The following is a 19,498-nucleotide window of genomic DNA, read 5'->3' as shown; positions in this document are numbered from 1 at the left end:
CTCATGCATCAGATGATACGAGCGTGGCCTTCTGGATACTGTGCATCTTCAAGAGTCAATGAAAGCTCTGCACAGGAGAGAAAGCCAGAACTCAGACCAGTATCACAAGGATGATCCCAATACCAGGTGAGAATGGCCAGTTGAGCCACATAAGACTTCATTCTTGCTCTCTAATCCTACTCCCTAATATTGCTTATTTTCCTCTAATGTTGCTCCCCACACTTGACCTTGGAGGAGCAAAAAGATAGGCCAACTGGAGAAAAGGGAGATAGAGCAAGGAAAAGAGTGAGAGAACTGGCCCCTTCCCCATTCTCCCTTTCCTTTGCATCAAATAATTCAGGGTAGCTTTGATGTTATGCTGGACATGCAGGTAATAAGGAACTGTCTGCTGTTATAATAATTCAGTAAGTTATGGGTTTTGCACAACAATCACCCCTGGTACAAGCTTATAATTCCACCCCTACTGAGCCAATGTCCTTCAATCTACTGGTAATACTGTGACATCTTGATGAAAGTGAAAGTGAAAGTGAAGTTGCTCAGTCATGTCCAACTCTTTCGACCCCATGGACTGTAGTCTATCAGGCTCCTCTGTCCATGGGATTTTCCAGGCAAGAGTGCTGGAGTGGATATCTTGATAACCAAATAGATTTGACTAGCACAATAAAAGCAAAGAGTAAGAATATCTCCTTAAAAGGAAGATAATGAATGAACTGGCGTTAGGCTAGCTCATATAGCAAAGTAGAATTTATTCCTAGTTTTAAAGAAATATGTTTCAATAACACAAAGTATATAGATATGTATATATACATACATTTATATATTTGTATGTATATATACATATACACATATAATATATGTGTACATATGTTTTTTCTACATAGAGTTTTTCTAATTATGCATTCTACATAACATTGGATTGGCTACAAAGTTTGTTTGGGTTTTTATGTAGGATCTTATAGAAAAACAAACTCTTTAGTCAATCCAATACACACTCTACATGTATGTATAATTTAATTATCTATATTCATAAATCAAACTGGAAAATATGATCCCAGTACATGCCCATTAAGCCTTAGCTAAAGTTAAGTAGCTATGATGAAACTAAATCCAAAAAAAATCTTAGAAGTTATGAAGTAGGGGGGTATTTTTAATAAGGAACATATTCATTAGTATAGCATAAAATTTTTTTTCAATGCAAGAAATAAGAGATAGTAGAATTTACTATCATAACCTTTCAGGATAATACTGGACTTTCCAGTCAATTGAACCAGATAAGATTTTGATAAGGTTTTATACACTAAAAAGAAAGCAAAAGCTTTTTTTCAGATAGTATAGTTTTCTACCTAATAAATCCAAGCAAATCAACAACAAAGTAGCAAGGGGCTATATAAAAAAGTAGATCATAGAATTCAATACCATTTTCAAATAAACCTTCCAACAACAAAAAAGTCACAAGAAAAAAAAAAGCCCTCTTTTACCAAGTGTCAAGACTATTAAGTACCCAGGAATAATTACAAATGTACTTTTCTTTTTTTTAGTATAATTTAACTGAAGGATTTAAAAAAAAATTGAATTAGTGGAATAAAACTGTGGTCATGAAGGGGATAAAGTAGAATAAAGGTATTACATTGTGGTCATTAGTCAATTCCCAGATATTATTCATAGAATCTGATAAAATAATTCAAAACTACTCGTGAGGCATTTACTATGCTATAGTAGACAAGATGATTATGAGCTTACAAGAGAAACAGAGCATCAGAGACAGAAGGAAAGAAATTATCACATTCCAAAATACTCATTATATGATTTCAGTCACTATGATACTGTGCAGAAATGGACAAAGAGATTAATTGACCAGAACATACAGTCAAGAAACAAACCTGTATGTATAGGATTTTGCCAATGGGTAAAGAGTATTTCATCCCATGGACAGAGGAGCCTGGCTGCAGTCCATGGGGCTGCAAAGAGTCTGACACAACAGAGCAACTAATGCTTCACTTTCAAAGAGATTTTCAAACTGGTAAGTAAGCAATTCAATAAATACTGCCAAGAAAGCTTATGTTAACATGAAAATAATAAAAGTATAGACTTCTTCCATTTATTCAAATCCTAGATAGAATTAAAAAAAAACACGAATAGCAAAATGATAAATACACTGGAAGGAAATATAAGAAAATATGTTTATGACTTTAGGGGAAAACATCTTTGCACAGAGAATATAAAGTAAACATCACAAATTAAAGAAGGCATAAATTCACCAAACTGAACTTTTTAAACTTCTATAGGAAAAAAGACAACCAGAGTAAAAGTAAGAAGTATACTAGGAAGATACTCTTATAATGTGAAAAATTCTAACAATTGCTCTCTATAATACAAAAGGGCATCCCTCAGAATCAATAAAATACAAGCAAGTCAACAAAAAATGGATAATTCCTATAACAGACAATTTTCAGAAAAGGATGTGAAAATGACTGAGAAACTAAGAAAACTTTAGAACTCCCTAGAACTTTAGTACTGCCCTTATGGAAGAAAGCAAAGAACTCAAGAGCCTCTTGATGAAAGTGAAAGGGGAGAGCGAAAAAGTTGACTTAAAGCTCAACTTTCAGAAAACGAAGATCATGGCATCTGGTCCCATCACTTCATGGCAAATAGATGGGGAAACAGTAGAAACAATGTCAGACTTTATATTTTTGGGCTCCAAAATCACTGCAGATGGTGACTGCAGCCATGAAATTAAAAGACGCTTACTCCTTGGAAGAAGTTATGACCAACCTAGATAGTATGTTCAAAAGCAGAGACATTATTTTGCTGACTAAGGTCCATCTAGTCAAGGCTATGGTTTTTCCTGTGGTCATGTATGGATGTGAGAGTTGGACTGTGAAGAAGGCTGAGCACTGAAGAATTGATGCTTCTGAACTGTGGTGTTGGAGAAGACTCTTGAGAGTCCCTTGGACTGCAAGGAGATCCAACCAGTCCTTTCTGAAGGAGATCAGCCCTGGGATTTCTTTCAAAGGAATGATGCTAAAGCTGAAACTCCAGTACTTTGGCCACCTCATGCGAAGAGTTGATTCATTAGAAAAGACTCTGATGTTGGGATGGATTGGGGGCAGGAGGAGAAGGGGACGACCGAGGATGAGATGGCTGGATGGCATCACGGACTCGATGGACGTAAGTCTGAGTGAACTCCAGGAGGTGGTGATGGACAGGGAGGCCTGGCGTGCTGTGATTCATGGGGTCGCAAAGAGTCGGACATGACTGAGTGACTGAACTGAACTGAACTGAACAGACTTAGTCCTGTCTGCTGCTGCTGCTAAGTCGCTTCAGTCGTGTCTGACTCTGTGCAATCCCAGAGATGGCAGCCCACCAGGCTCCCCCGTCCCTGGGATTTTCTAGGCAAGAACACTGGAATGGGTTGCCATTTCCTTCTCCAATGCATGAAAGTGAGAAGTGAAAGTGAAGTCGCTCAGTAGTGTCTGACTCCTAGCGACCGCGTGGACTGCAGCCCACCAGGCTGCTCCGCCCGTGGAATTTTCCAGGCAAGAGTACTGGAGTGGGTTGCCATTGCCTTCTCCGTTAGTCCTATCTAGCTAAATGCAAATCAGAACGACAAAATACTACATTTCAAGTTGGAGGGCTTAGGTGCACCTCTCAATAGAGGTAAATTCATTCAATCAATGTGAAGTGGTGGAGGAGATTGGGAAGAATCTTCACAAATAAATAATAATATTGAAAATTCCAATGGCCTAATTAGCCAAGTATTCAACTTTTGAATCACCAGTTTCACAGGTATGTAGACAGTATTCTAGATAGCGGTTTGAAAGAATGAGATAGACCATGTGGTACTGGTTACATACAAGCGCCCCTTGTTTGTTGCAGCTTGTATCACGCTTCACAGATGCTGTGCTTTTCGCAGCTGAAAGCCTGTGAAAAGTCTACTAGGGCCATGTTTTCTAATCTATTTGTTCCCTTTTTGTGTATCTGCTGCATTTGGTAGTGCTTGCACTATTTCAAATTTTTTCACTATTATATGTTTTAGGGTGAGTTGAGGAGTTACTACTAGGACTCACTGAAGGCTCAGATAATAGCATTTCAGCAATGAACTTTTAAAAATTAAGGTATATACATAATGTTTTAGACATCATGCTATTGCACATTGACTTATTGCACAATAGACTTATTGCATAAATCTATTGCTTAATAGACTACATGCAGCATAGTCACATACTTCTATATGCACTGGGAAATCAAAATACATATATATATATATATATATATATATATATGACTTGCTTTATTGCAATATTCACCTTATTGGGATATTCCTTTAACTGTGGTGGTCTGAAACAAAACCACCATAAATATCTCTGAAGTATGCCTGTAGCAAGGGGATGGTTTCATGCTTATACTGAAAAACTATTTAAAGGAAAAGTTGGAGAATAATATTATTTCATGAAGGTGCACACATATATATGAAAATGCATAGACTATCTGAAGGGGGATACATCAAACTGATGACAGGGGTTTCCTTTAAGACAGGACCAGGACCTCGGTGGTGTATGGAATGTGGTTAAAGTGATGTTTGAAAAAGTGAAGGTATTAGTCACTCAGTCGTGTCTGACTCGTTGAGACCCCCATGGACTGTAGCCCAACAGGCTCCTCTGTCCATGGAATTCTCCAGGCAAGAATAATGGAGTGGGTTGCCATCCCCTTCTCCAGGGGATCTTCCAAACACAGGGATCGAACCCAGGTCTTCCACATTGCAGGCAGATGCTTTACCAACTGAGAACCTGAGAAGCCCAAAAGCAGTGTTCAGCCAATTCCATTTTCCTTTTGTATAGCACGCAAGCTGTCACACGATGCTGTGGTGGGTCAAACGAGAAAGAATATTGGATCATCTCGAGTGATTCATATGAATTTTTTAGCTCATCTTTACAGTCTATCATTATAACTTCTATCACTTGTGCATTGCAATTCTAGATCAATTGATATCCTCAGGCAAGGGGAAAATGCATTTATGTCTTTACATTCTTATTAATGTACACATGCAAGGTTGCTCTTCACACTTCTCAGAAGAGTGGTCATCTCTGCAAGTTGTGTGGCCCTCGACCATAACTGCATTTAAATAAGGCTGCGGTTAATAACACAACTACAATGTATTTTCCTTCAGTGATTCCGATATACTCTATTTCTTGATCTACTTATCTATGATTTATCTATCTATATATCTATTTAAAACATTTCCAACTATTTAAATTTTTGCCTAAAAAATAAAACTTATTTAGGAATGAAAGAGAGAAAGTTTAAACTGCAGTGAGGAAATAAAAACCATCAACCTTTCTTTAAAGATCAGGCCATTCATTCCTCCCAACCCTCATCAGCTCTACCCTGTGTATTAACACAGAAAAGCAATCATTTACAGTTTCTCTGCAGCTGAGAGCCAGTGACAGCAGGCAAATATTGTAGATCAAGCACTTGAGCATTTAGGAAAAAAGGGGTGCCACTATCACTCCAGTCTGTGAGACAGCAATTAAGATGTGGTGTCCAAGTGCAGCGTGGGCAGAGCTGATGAATACTTTGTCCTTTAAAACGTAACTTTGAGTAATGTCCTGCAGGGAGAGAATTCAGCAGTTGTTAATTTCAGGGGCTGACCATTCTAATGTGTAATAGTTTGGGGCTGGGAACTATTACAAAGTTTAAGATGGGATTAAAATATGCCCCATACCTAGACGGTTTAAAGTTACAGACAAATGTGAATCTAGTTTCACTATGCATCAGTTCAGTTCAGCTCAGTTCAGTCACTCAGTCGCGTCCGACTCTTTGTGACCCCATGAATCACAGCACGCCAGGCCTCCCTGTCCATCACCAACTCCCGGAGTTCCCTCAGACTCACGTCCATTGAGTCTGTGATGCCATCCAGCCATCTCATCCTCTGTCGTCCCCTTCTCCTCCTGCCCCAAAACCCTCCCAGAATCAGAGTCTTTTCCAATGAGTAAACTCTTCGCATGAGGTGGCCAAAGTACTGGAGTTTCAGCTTTAGCATCATTCCTTCCAAAGAACATCCAGGGCTGATCTCCTTCAGAATGGACTGGTTGGATCTCCTTGCAGTCCAAGGGACTCTCAAGAGTCTTCTCCAACACCACAGTTCAAAAGCATCAATTCTTCGGCGCTCAGCTTTCTTCACAGTCCAATCCTCACATCCATACATGACCACTGGAAAAACCATAGCCTTGACAGGATGGACCTCTGTTGGCAAAGTAATGTCTCTGCTTTTCAATATGCTATCTAGGTTGGTCATAACTTTTCTTCCAAGAGTAAGTGTCTCTTAATTTCATGGCTGCAGTCACCATCTGCAGTGATTTTGGAGCCCCCCAAAATAAAGCCTGCCACCGTTTCCACTGTTTCCCCATCTATTTCCCATGAAGTGATGGGACCCGATGCCATGATCTTCGTTTTCTGAATGTTGAGCTTTAAGTCAACTTTTTCACTCTCTTCTTTCACTTTCATCAAGAGGCTTTTTAGTTCCTCTTCACTTTCTGCCATAAGGGTGGTGTCATCTGCATATCTGAAGTTATTGATATTTCTCCTGACAATCTTGATTCCATCTTGTGCTTCTTCCAGCCCAGCGTTTCTCATGATGTACTCTGCATAAAAGTTAAATAAGCAGGGTGACAATACACAACCTTGATGTACTCTTTTTCTTATTTGGAACCAGTCTGTTATACCATGTCCAGTTCTAACTGTTGCCTCCTAACCTGCATATAGATTTCTCAAGATCAGGTCAGGTGGTCTGGTATTCCCATCTCTTTCAGAATTTTCCACAGTTTATTGTGATCCACACAGTCAAAGGCTTTGGCATAGTCAATAAAGCAGAACTAGATATTTTTTGGAACTCTCTTGCTTTTTTGATGATCCAGTGGATGTTGGCAATTTGATCTCTGGTTCCTCTGCCTTTTCTAAAACCAGCTTGAACATCTGGAAGTTCACGGTTCATGTATTGCTGAAGCCTGACTTGGAGAATTTTGAGCATTACTTTACTAGCATGTGAGATGAGTGCAATTGTGCAGTAGTTTGAGCATTCTTTGGCATTGCCTTTCTTTGGGATTGGAATGAAAACTGACCTTTTCCAGTCCTGTGGCCACTGCTCACTGCTGAGTTTTCCAAATTTGTTGGCATATTGAGTGCAGCACTTTCACAGCATCATCTTTCAGGATTTGAAATAACTCACCTGGAATTCCATCACCTCCACTAGCTTTGTTCACAGTGATGCTTTCAAAGGCCCACTTGACTTCACATTTCATGATGTCTGGCTCTATAATCACGATCATACCATCGTGATTATCTGGGTTGTGAAGATCTTTTTTGTACAGTTCTTCCGTGTATTCTTGCCACCTTTTCTTAATATCTTCTGCTTCTGTTAGGTCCATACCATTTCTGTCGTTTATCAAGCCCATCTTTGCATGAAATATTCCCTTGGTATCTGTCGTTTTCTTCAAGAGATCTTTGGTCTTTCCCATTTTGTTGTTTTCCTCTATTTCTTTGCACTGTTCGCTGAGGTAGGCTTTCTTATCTCTTCTTGCTATTCTTTGGAACTCTGCATTCAGACGCTTATATCTTTCCTTTTCTCCTTTGCTTTTCAGTTCTCTTCTTTTCACAGCTATTTCTAAGGCCTCCCCAGACAGTCATTTTGCTTTTTTGCATTACTTTTCCATGGGGATGGTCTTGATTCCTGTCTCCTGTACAATGTCACAAACCTCAGTCCATAGTTCATCAGGCACTCTATCTATCAGATCTAGTCCCTTAAATCTATTTCTCACTTCCACTGTATAATCATAAGGGATTCAGTCATACCTGAATGGTCTAGTGGTTTTCCCTACTTTCTTCGATATAAGTCTGAATTTGGCAATAAGGAGCTCATGATCTAGGCCATAGTCAGCTCCTGGTCTTGTTTTTGTTGACTGTATAGAGCTTCTCCATCTTTGGCTGCAAAGAATATAATCAATCTGATTTCGGTGTTGACCATCTGGTGATGTCCATGTGTAGAGTCTTCTCTTGTGTTGTTGGAAGAGGGTGTTTGCTATGACCAGTGCATTTTCTTGGCAAAACTCTATTAGTCTTTGCCCTCCTTCATTCTGTATTCCAAGGCCAAAATTGCCTGTTACTCCAGGCGTTTCTTGACTTCCTGCTTTTGCGTTCCAGTCCCCTATAATGAAAAGGACATCTTTTTTGGGTGTTAGACCTAAAAGGTCTTGTAGGTCTTCATAGAACCGTTTAACTTCAGCTTCTTTAGCATTACTGGTGGGGCATAGACTTCAATTACTGTGATATTGAATAGTTTGCCTTAGAAACAAACAGAGATATGCATAGATTTCAGTAAATATCTTTTGAATTGGATTTAACACTCCTTTCACTAGAATTGCACATTCACATTAATCTGATGGACAGATTTGCATATATAAAGATACAATATGTCTTGTATATATTTACTACTTTATCCATTCAGACCCACACAGTATTTTAAAACAATCTTTTTTCAATTAAAGAATAAATTGAAAAAAAAGATGCATAAAAGCAGGTAAAAAGAAACAAACAAAGATACAGTATATCCTACCCATACAAAGAAAGATGAAATTAAAGGAATGGATCTGTAAAATTACATGGTATGTGAAGACTCTTAAGTACTTGGTTTCTGCAGGGAGCTGGGGAGGGCAGGGGCCAGGCGTGGGGACTGAAGAAGAGAAGAGATTGATAAAAGGGTATGCAGAGCCAGAACAAGGAAAGCCTTGTCTGCCTGGTTAAGAATCTTGGGTTTTGTATTGAGACAGTCAGTCTTCTAAGATGGGCTTATTAGATGGGCTTCTAGAAAGAAAGTCCTCTTAGATGGGCTCCCCTAGTGGAGCAGAGGTAAAGAATTCACCTACAATGCAGGAGACACAGGTTCTATCCCTGGGTCAGGAAGATCCCCTGGAGAAGGAAATGGCAACTCACTTCAGTATTACAATCCCAAAGAAGAGCAATGCCAAAGAATGTTGTAACAACCGCACAATTGCACTCATTTCACATACTAGCAATGTAATGCTCAGAATTATCCAAGCTAGGCTTCAGCAGTGTTCTTGCCTGGAGAAGCCCAGGGACGGGGGAGCCTGGTGGGCTGCTGTCTATGGGGTCACACAGAATCGGACATGAGTGAAGCGACTTGGCAGCAGCAGCAGCAGCAGGCTTCAGCAGTATGTGAACAAAGAACTTACAGATGATCAAACTGGATTTAGAAAAGGCAGAGAAATCAGAGATCAAATTGCCAACATCTGTTGGATCACAGAAAAAGTATGAGAATCCCAGAAAAACATCTACTTCTACTGCATTGACTATGCTAAAGCTTTTGAGGGTGTGGATCACAACAAACTGTGGGAAATTGTTCAAGAGATGGGAACACCAGACCATCTTACTGCCTCCTGTGAAATCCCTTTGCAGGTAAAGAAGCAATAGTTAGAACTGGACATTGGGCAACAGACAAGTTCAAAATTGGGAAAGAAGTATGTCAAGGCTGTATCTTCTCACCTTTCTTATTTAACTTATATGTAGAGTACATCATGTGAAATGCCAGTGTGGATGAAGCATGCACTGGAATCAAGATTGCCAGGAGAAATATCAATAATCTCAGATATGCAGATGATGCCACTCTTTTGGCAGAAAGCGAAGAAATAAAGAGCCACTTGATGAAAATGGAGAGTGAAAAAAAAAAAACGGTTAAAACTAAAAAAAAAAAAAAAAAATTGGTCCCATCACTTCACAGCAAATAGATGGGGAAACAGTAGAAACAGTGACATACTTCATTTTCTTGGGCTCTAAACTATCTGCAGAATGTGACTGCAGCCATGAAATTAAAAGATGCTTGTTCCTTTGAAGAAAACCTATTACATATCTAGGCAGTGTATTAAATAACAGAGACATTATTTTGCCCACAAATGTCTGTCTAGTCAAAGCTATGGTTTTCCCATTAGTCATGTAGGGATGTGAGAGTTGGACCACAAAGAAGGCTGAGTGTGGAAGAATTGATGCTGTTGAACTGTGATGTTGGAGAATTACTTGAGAGTCCCTTGGACTGCAAGGAGATGCAACCAGTCCATCCTAAAGGAAATCAGTCCTGAATATCCATTGGAAGGATTGATGCTGAAGCTGAAACTCCAATACTTTGGCCACCTGATGCAAAGAACTGACTCATTGGAAAAGACCCTGATACTGGGAAAGATTGAAGGTAGAAAGAGAAGTGGATGGCAAAGGGCATGTTGATTGGATGACATCACTGACTCAGTAGACATAAATTTGAGCAAGATTCAGGTGGTGGTGAAGGGCAGGGAAGCCTGGTGTGCTGCAATCCATGGGGTCACAAAGAGTCAGACATGACTGAGCGATTGAACAACAATCAGTATTCTTGCCTGGGAAACCCCATGGACAGCAGAGCATGGCAGGCTACAGTCCCTGGGGTCACAAAAGGGTTGTGTGCAACTTAGGAACTAAGAACAAGAAACAAAAATATCAGTCTTCAGAAAGGAAATCTGGTAGGTACATAAAGCCTTTGCAAGTAGTACCCAACAGAGGTAGTAGCCAGGAGTCAGTTTTGAAATCCTCAATTGTGAGATTCTGAATTTTCACGTAGTCTTTCTCTAAAGCTGAATGAGAACACGCATGATCTGGATAGCCTTTTCCTTACTTCACAAAAGAAAGGTATAGCACTAAGCTTCATCAAAGAACAAAGAAAAGACATATATTATTTTTGTATAAACTCCACTAATGATTAATGGATATGACTTAAACTTAGTGGCCTGCCTGCTTTTCCTGGCATTTTGCATATAAACATTAAGAGTGTTGGAATGTTCTAAATTCAAAAGAACTCTTGAGTTAAGGGTAACTGAACCTGATTATTTTAAAAACCTAACTGAATTTTTGTCTGAGATGACCAAATTCCTCAAGACATATTAAGTAAAAACTTGAGGATTACAAAAAAAAAAAAGTGTACATGACTCTTTAAGATCAGATGTGCATTATTCAAAAAGACATTTAAAACTCATTTTATCAAAATATTATTTATTTCAACTGCAGTGAATCCTTATTTCATCTTACAAAATACTGAATGCACTTGTCTCCCATTAGCCAAATATAATCTTGTGATGACATATTTAAATTTGGAATAATTATTGAGGGAGAATGAAAGCAAAATATTTTGAAGACTATGGTTGATGTCTTCAATGATGAATCCCAAGGCAGGAAGAGGTGGACTTGGTAATCTCAGGTAACCTTGAGTGATATTAACAATGAAATGGCAGAAGATCTATCATGATGCATTAAGGATTTTAAAAGTATTGTAAACAGATGTATAGAACAGTCTTTTGGACTCTGTGGGAGAGGGAGAGGGTGGGATGATTTGGGAGAATGGCATTGAAACATGTATAATATCATATATGAAACGAATCGCCCGTCCAGGTTCAATGCAGAATACTGGATGCTTGGGGCTGGTGCACTGAGATGACCCAGAGGGATGGTATGGGGAGGGAGGAGGCAGGGGGGTTCAGGATGGGGAACACGTGTATATCTGTGGCGGACACATGTTGATGTATGGCAAAACCAATACAATATTGTAAAGTAATTAACCTCCAATCAAAATAAATAAATTTATATTAAAAAAAAACTAAAAATAAAAGTATTGTGAAATCGAAGAGCAAACCAAATTGCTGCTTCTGTCTTCCACAGGTGTGCACCCTTCAGTTAGTTAAGCAGAGAGCTTCTAAAGCCTCCAGGGTGGAGCAGGGGTGTGAACATGGCAGATATGTCTTCTACCACAAGAAGATCATGAACATAATGCTCTTCCAGTGTTTTCAGTTATTATTCTTAAAGGTAAAGTGTATCAGTTTTGGAAGTTCTACAGGAAAGAAATTTGATGCAATGCTTTTACAGAAAGGAATATTCATTTTCTGAAAAGTGCGTTCAGTATTTTCAGAGTGAAAGAAAAAATCTGTGACCTGATCAAAGACATGTTAAGAACCATTATCAGAGGATCTTAACTGTGTCATGAAGAGAGCCAAGCTTCCATTTTTTGCTTCATTTTATTCCTTTTCCTTCTTCCTTGTTTTTCTCCTCTTTGTCTTTCTCTTCCCGCACCTTCTTCTCTGTCATTTTCCTCTCTTCCCGCACCTTCTTCTCTGTCATTTTCCCTCTCCCTTCATCTTCTTCATTTCTCTCTCGCCCTTTCTTCAGTAGTGATATTTGAAAACAAACTATGATGTTGATAATCTCTGTAATTTTTCATTCTGAGAATTTTGCTCTCTGGTCTCTGGTTCTCCTCCTTGGGACTGTCCAATGAAAGCTTCCTCTATGGCCCACCTGCAGTATATGTGGGCTGAGTCTAGCGATGTAACGCTTGCACCATGATGTTGCTGAAAGTTCAGGTCCCTAATGAGAAGTGTTGGCACAAACACTGAAAGGACATCGTGATTATCTGGTAGCCACACATTACTGGACGTGGATGAAACCACTGAACACCCATTCCACATCCTGCAATGAAAATCTTCAAGAATTTTTCAAAGACAAAATGCCTGCCAAAAAGGCCAATTTTGAACTTCAGCTGTCTGAGCAAACAAGAATTGTTTTAAAGCCAAAATTGGAAAGGACTTCGGAGACCAATGTTCTCTGCCATAAAAAAGAAATGGGCTTTTTCTTTTTTTCTCAACTGGAAACAATTGCAAAATAATTCATGGTCAATTGAAAGAAGAGTAAAAGTAGTGAGTAACTTGTTTTGAAGAAGCAAACCTGTGTCTAATGAAAGTATGACTGCTTTAGGAAATTAATGTTGAAGTTTATATACTTTGTGTGTTGGTTTCTATGAGCGTTTCTGCTTTCTCAAAACATTTCCATAGTTTGTTGGTTCCTTTCTTTCTGTCTCCATTTCTCTCTTAGGAAATGTGTCGTTGAATACAGTACTACCATTTATCTTCTGCTACTACATGTTATATGTGTAATTATAAATTTTTGTTTAGAATTCAAACTTTTGTTGAAACATAAATCTCCTCAACTAACCCAATAAATGAGATCCAAATTGGCATTTTGCTTTGAGAAATATCATCATCTTATATCAAGTCAAACAATGATGGCCTGGAGTTGCTGATTGACTTGCCTATCATTTCTTTTGCATCATGTGGTATAAGTAAATATGATTTCATAGTCAAAATAGCAAATTTAAAAGAAATTCCTCCTGTCACAGTGAATCAAAAGCAAACTTCTGATTCAAGGTAAGGCTCAGAAAAACTTAGAGCTTAGACAGATTCACAGAAAAGCTTTGCCAGAATGCTTAGTTGATTGATAAATATGCCCATGCTATAATTTGGGTGTCTAAGAGAAAAGTAAATCTATTTAGCAGTACTTGTTAACCAAATATAGAGCTTCATAAAACCATGCACTTGAGTCCTCAGTGAAAGAAACTGGAATATAATAAATGACATGGTGAGCAAATGATTATTTTTTGTATTAATACAAGAACTGCAGGGGAAAAAAAATCAGTGGCTGAAATGCTCTTATTCTAGGAGTGTGGTATCATCAAATAGTTAACTGCAATGTTAATGCAAAATGTCAGTGTGAATTGTCAAGGTTGTGAGATAGTATATATTAATGCTACATAAAAAGCTCGTATTATGTAGCATACAATACTGCACTGTCAATTCAAAGGCTTATTTTAAAAGTAGATAATTCTGAATTATATTCTTGTCTCTGTGGTGTGACAGCCTAAACCGAATATGTTCTTTGCTTTTCATTCTAAAAATGAAACTGATGTCAGTTCATCCGAGGGGAAAAGAATGGAAATGGGAGGCATCACAGGGAGTTTAGGACTATATCATAGTCTAAATTAAATATCAATTTTGCCTCTGTGTGAGCCAGGGCTTTCCTGCTGCACAGAGGTGGAATTCAGCAAAGGCAGAAGCTAATTTCCCTGCTCTGTTCCTGGAATGCCAAAGGCAGAACATTCAGCACCCCATCAGGCAAGACACCCGTAAAGCTAATAGATTTAGCAGAACTGAAAAGTAATTTGACCCCTGGAACTGAAAAACTTGCTGGCAAGGTAGAAATACCATAACCTTGGGATTTTCTACTCTTACTTCTATAGCCAACTCAGAGGAGTTTGGCGCTGCAGAGGACCACCTGGTTAGACACAGGCTTTTCAGAGTAAGACTCCAAGACTCAAAAGCTTTATCTTTTGGTCAGGCTCACAGAGTGGTCTGTGGGACTACAGACAACTGGGAGTGGTGACCACAGAAAATCCCCGCGTTAACGGGAGATAAACGATGCAGTGGGTGACTTTCACGTTTTATCGGATTCCTCTCTTTCTCTTTCCTTCCCTTTCTCTCTTAGAAAGCAATGTAATTAAATAGGATACTACTGTTGACCTGCTGCTATGTTTTATGTTCATGAACAAAAATGTGTGTTTAAAACTAAGACATAGTTTGAATTACAAAATTACTGAGAATAACCCAATATATGAGATCAAAGCTGACGTTTTTGCTCTGAGAAAATCATCATCTTAAATCAAGTAGGCTATTTTGGGAAGGTCAAGTAGGGTCAGCAGGAAAGGTGGAACAGTTACACAAGCCTCACAGTCACAGTACAGGCAAAAGTCAGGTCGCTGAAATTAATAACCAGAGGTTCTTAAGAACAATTATGAAAAATGCTCCACTTCCAACTTTGCAAATTAAAAACTTGCATTTTGCAATGTCTACATAGTTATGAAGGTGTACATGAGATATATTATTGTTTACCATAAAATTCATATTCATATTAAATCACTATGACCAAAGGGTCTCTAGCTTTATGTATCTGCACATGTAGAGAGAAAGAGAAAAAGATTATTAGAGGTTGTGAAAGAGCTGATAAACCCATTGAACAGGACAGATCAAAATATAGCAAACCAAAACAAGGTCAACATTTACCCAACAAATTTCTGATAGGCTGAAGGAAAATCCCCTTTTAGACTTTCCCTTGGTAAAGTAACACTCAGAGATGTTATCTTTGACAGCAGTATAGATAGTGCAGCATCCAGTTACATTGAAGCGTTTCCCTTGTATCTGTCTCAATAGTTTAATGAGCTCCGACTCATTATATTTTTAATAATACAAGTTTAGATTACTTGGCAATAGAGTGCATAACTAACAGTTGCATTTATTAAAGAAAATGTTTTGTATTTTACAACCTAATATTTGAGAATTTGTTGGTCAAAATCTGGGATGCTTAATTTAAAGAAGCCAGTTATCTGAACTTGTTTCCTTATAATAACTGTTAGATGATAAATCTTTTTTCTTGAAAGACCTTTGTGTTATTCATACAGGTATTGAAATTTGGGGTTATGCCCAAGACATTTCTCGTGATAAAAATCTGACTTTCAAGCAGCTAAAATTTTAGGATGTTCCTATGGGTAAACATAATATATAAATACATACATATTCTAATCACTTATAGAAGAAATGGATATTAGTAATAAAGTAAATGCTACAATAAAATAGTAGATAACTATTAGAACAAGGATTTTAAACATCATTTAAATTATTATTGATAATTTTCTGATTTGTTTCATTTTGTTTAAAATATTTACCAACTGTGCCTTAATCAGGATACTTTGAATGTAGGTAGCCTAATATTGAACACAGAGACAAACACACACTCACACACGCATACATATATACACATGCAAATATATCTTTTTTAAACTTGCTTTTTCTGTAAAAATAGAAGGAAAAAATAATAGATTATATAAGCTGAATTATATGTCATAAGATGCTCTTGTAAGAAACTTGGTCCCAAGAGATTTTGCCTGAGTATTAGTAAAATTAAACTGGAGAATTTTATTGGTACTTTGTATCCTATAAAGGTCAGAAGGGATAAAGTTTACTGTCCTCCAATGTAGGAAATTGGCAAGGTCATCAAATGAAAAAATTAAAACATTTTTCAAAAAGCTGCATTTACATGTTGAAGTCATCCAAAGATTGTTTAATTTATGCCTCATTAAGGTATGTGGGTTTATATAGTTATCTATTACTTTATTGAGACCAGTCCTAATAGCAGCTGCCATTTACAATACCTGAGAGACACTGAACAGGTTATTAAAGTGCTTATTTTCACTAATAGGAAATCTGATCACTAGTTTTTTCTAGTGTTATTAGGAAGGCAAAAAATACATATTCTCTAGATGAGATTTGGAAGCCATTTGTCTTTGTAGTAGATATAGATTTACCTTTATTCTTTCAATATGTCAAAAAAGTAGGATTATGAAAGTTGTTTAATAAAAGGAAATCTGCAGAAAATGTAAGGGGTAATGGTGCACCCTGCCAGAGATATTTCTCCCAGAGAATAAATTGAAGCAATTAACTCACCCACATCCAAGTATCTAGATCTCTCATTTACTTGACTTTTTCACTCCTTTTGAGGAAAAACATTGAATTTGGAAAATAGAGCAGGTGGCTTCAGAAATCTAGATTTCTACATAAAATTTCGTCCACATGATTTGGTTTGCTATTAGCGAGCACAGCAAATCGAACTTTATTTTTCTTGGCAAATAGAGATAAGTAGCAGCTTGACGAAAATAAATCAGTAGAATCTATTTCAATACTTTTGGAAACAAACATTCTTAGGTACTAAATATAGCTCCAATTAGTCCAGGGTATTCCAGAATATTAAATCATACCATAACTTACTGTTAATTAAATTGGAATATCATATCCTTTCAAACGAATCTCTGTAATGTGGGAAATGATTTATAACAAAATAAACATCTATTTAGGACTAATAATAATAAAACAACAGTGATGATAATTATTTATTGTGTGCTGTCTATATGCAAAGCATTGTGGCAAGTGCTTTACCTACTATCTATTATCTCATCCAGACAACTGAAAGTGAAGGTGAAAGTGAAGTCGCTCAGTGGTGTCAGACTCTTTGCCATCCCATGGCCATGGGATTCTCCAGGCAAGAACACTGAAGTGGGTTGCCATTTCCTTCTCCAGAAGATCTTCCTGACACAGGGATCAACCCAGGTCTCCTGCACTGCAGGCAGGCTCTTTACTGTCTGCTCTATGGGTATTAGAGTAGTCACCACCAACTCTGATACTTTCATTAAGTTCTGTCTCGTTTTCCTTAACTCTTTGTAGCTATTTCATTTTGCACCCTGCAGGGATCAAAAAATATTTTTTTTAGCTTGATTTCCCCAAAACACGACTTAGAAAGACAATTATTTGCAATCTAGTTTTCATTCTATTTTGTAGGTAATAACAGAGTCACTTTTCTGAACATTACAGCAAAATGTATCCATGCAATAAAAATATTCCAAGTTTTTAAATCCTCATCCTTTCCACTTATTAGTTCTGGCTCAATTCATATCTTTGGTCTTGATGTGTGTCCAGAAATTCAAAAGCTCATTTAATTTTTGTGCAGAAGAATTTAACTCTCTGCCTATAATAATTTATATGTACATACCCTGATGAACTGCTGCATTTTAAATCGGTTAAAACAACAATAAACCACAAAGTTTCCACTACTACAGTTAAGAAAATAAATGTATTTGACTCTAATAAGACAAGCTTGATCTGTATCCTTTGCTGAATAAATTCATTTCTGCATAAGTAGCTTAATTCAGTTGATCTATGTTGGTTGCAACTCAAAATATCAGCTGGAAATGTGGTCCAGAGAAAGTGTGATCAAATTTTCTGTTATAGATCACATACATTCCAGACTAGGCTGTCTGGACATCCCCACTCCGCCTGGATCTTTGGAAAGGTATAGACTTAGGCAGAGTTTTCAAAGGTTTGGAAAGCATTTCCCCCTGTTACGAACTCTGAGATTATTTAATTGTCTGTACTTATTTATCTCTTCCTGGTTTGTACCTCTCCAGCAAGCTGTAGTGAAGCAGAGCATGATCTGGACCAGAGACTGCGGGCCCTGTCTCTGTGACGTTGCAGCCGGCCAGGGAGGTACATTTCGCATTCATATATGGCCTGTGGCCTTAACTAGTCTGCTTATCATGCACCTGTGCTTATTATCTGGTGGAGTGCGCCATACTTGTTTCCTCTATTCACTTAGTTTTTTAATCCAATTTTTAAAGGTTGAACTCCGCTTACAGTTATTACAAAAATATTGACTATATTCCTTGTGTTGCGTAGTACATCCTTGTAGCCTGTTTTACATCCAATAGTTTGTTCACCCACTGGCCCACCTCTGTTCTCCCCCTCGCCCCCAACACTGGCACCACCGTGCAGCCACTGACAACCAGTGGTTTATCCTCTGTGTCTGCGATTCTGCTTCTTGCTTGCTTTATTCACTTTTTTTTTTCGTTTGTTTCCTAGATTCCACATAAAGTGACAACAAGTATCTGTCTTTCCCTGTGAGATTTATCTCACTTTGTATAATGCCTTCCAAGACCATCTATGTTGCTGCAAATGGCAATTTTTTATGGCTGAGTAGTATTCCATGGTATGAATGTCTTTATCCACTCATCTGTTGTTAAGACACTGAGATTGTTTCCATATCTTGGCAATTGTAAATAACGCTGCTCTGAACATTGGGGTGGACGTACCTTTTTGAATTAGTGCTTTGGATTTTGGATAAATGCCTGGAAGTAGCACTGCTGATTCATATTGCTGTAATTCTGTTTTTAGTCGTGGGAACCCTCCATACTGTTTTCCACAGCAGCTGCACCAGTTTAGAGCGTAGGAGAGTTCCCTTTTCTCCACATCCTTGTCAACATTTGTTGTTTGTGTTCTTTTTGGTGATAGTCATTCTGACAGGTGAAGAGATATCTCATTGTGGTTCTGATTTGCATTTCCCTGATGATTAGCAATTCTATTCTATTCACTTTTGAGGGGCGGCACGAACAAATGTTCCTTACACTCCTTTTGAGTTTTTCATATTTTAAAATCTGCCTGCGATGCAAGAGTCCCTGGTTCGATCCTAGGTCTGAAAGCTCCCCCGGAGAAGAGATAGGCTACCTACACCAGTATTCATGGATTTCACTGGTGGCTCAGATAGTGAAGAATCTGTCTACAATGCAGGAGACCAGGGTTCAATCCCTGGGTTGGGAAGATTCCTTTGAGAAGGGTATGGCAACCCACTCCAGGGGGTGGGTTGGAGAATCTTGCCTGGAGAATCCCATGGATAGAGGAGCCTGGTGGGCTATGGCCCATGGGGTCGCACAGAGTCAGACACGACTGAGCGACTAAGCGCAGCACATATGGTACCCACTGAAGGTGAATAGATGAACTATAATGACTAAAAGACTGAACCCAACTCTTATCTCACAAATCCCTTCGAACACTTCCTGCATCTCACACACACAGAACTCCCTAAAAAGTGTTCTACAAATGCTCACGAACAAGCCCACCTGGTGCCACGGCTGTTGGGTTGAAAGCCACTTCCTGGGAAAGCCTTCATTTCTCAGGAGTATCATGACATATTACATGTTACTGCTCTGCTA

Source organism: Oryx dammah, unplaced genomic scaffold (assembly GCF_014754425.2).
Source record: "Oryx dammah isolate SB20612 unplaced genomic scaffold, SCBI_Odam_1.1 HiC_scaffold_26, whole genome shotgun sequence".
In the NCBI taxonomy this organism is placed as follows: Eukaryota; Metazoa; Chordata; class Mammalia; order Artiodactyla; family Bovidae; genus Oryx; species Oryx dammah.
This window is presented reverse-complemented; position numbering follows the sequence as displayed.